Source organism: Octopus bimaculoides, chromosome 3, assembly GCF_001194135.2.
Source record: "Octopus bimaculoides isolate UCB-OBI-ISO-001 chromosome 3, ASM119413v2, whole genome shotgun sequence".
In the NCBI taxonomy this organism is placed as follows: domain Eukaryota; kingdom Metazoa; phylum Mollusca; class Cephalopoda; order Octopoda; family Octopodidae; genus Octopus; species Octopus bimaculoides.
Window position 1 is genome coordinate 134,301,239 of NC_068983.1, and position 510 is coordinate 134,301,748.

The 510-nt window shown below is 28.4% G+C and overlaps 1 protein-coding gene across 4 annotated transcripts in view; it reads left to right on the forward strand.

Annotated features, from left to right (window-relative positions):
- Window positions 1-510, forward strand: part of LOC106870921 (putative uncharacterized protein DDB_G0277255) — a 367,662-nt gene that overhangs the window by 366,111 nt on the left and 1,041 nt on the right. The window lies entirely within an intron of this gene.

Here is a 510-nt window from a genome sequence, read left to right on the forward strand (position 1 = left end):
AAGAACAAAATAAGAACTTTTCGTTAGAATGGTCTATTATAGGGAGAGATTTCCTATACGATAAGGGTAGGAGGTATTGCAACTTGTGCAATCTTGAGTTGTTTTTTATTCTATTTTCTAAGCATAAACTAATTAATAAACTAACATATAATGGGTTCAGATGTGTTCACGTTCGCAAACATACTTATTTTTGGTTTAGATAATTTCATTGTTTATTTCTCCTATAGCAGAACTTTGTTATGATCGGGTATTAAGGTCTGGGTTTTAGTATTTTTAGTTCTGCTATTGCTCTATTTACTTATTCGTACATCTGTTCATATACATGTGCAAGTGTATATACATATGCATAGGTATACGTGGGAAAATGTGTGTATATATGTGTATGTATGTATGTATGTGTGTGTATATATGTATATGGGTATGTGTATGTATATGTATGTGTGTATGTATGTATATGTGTGTATGTACTTATATGTATATATGTATATATATATATATATATATATATAT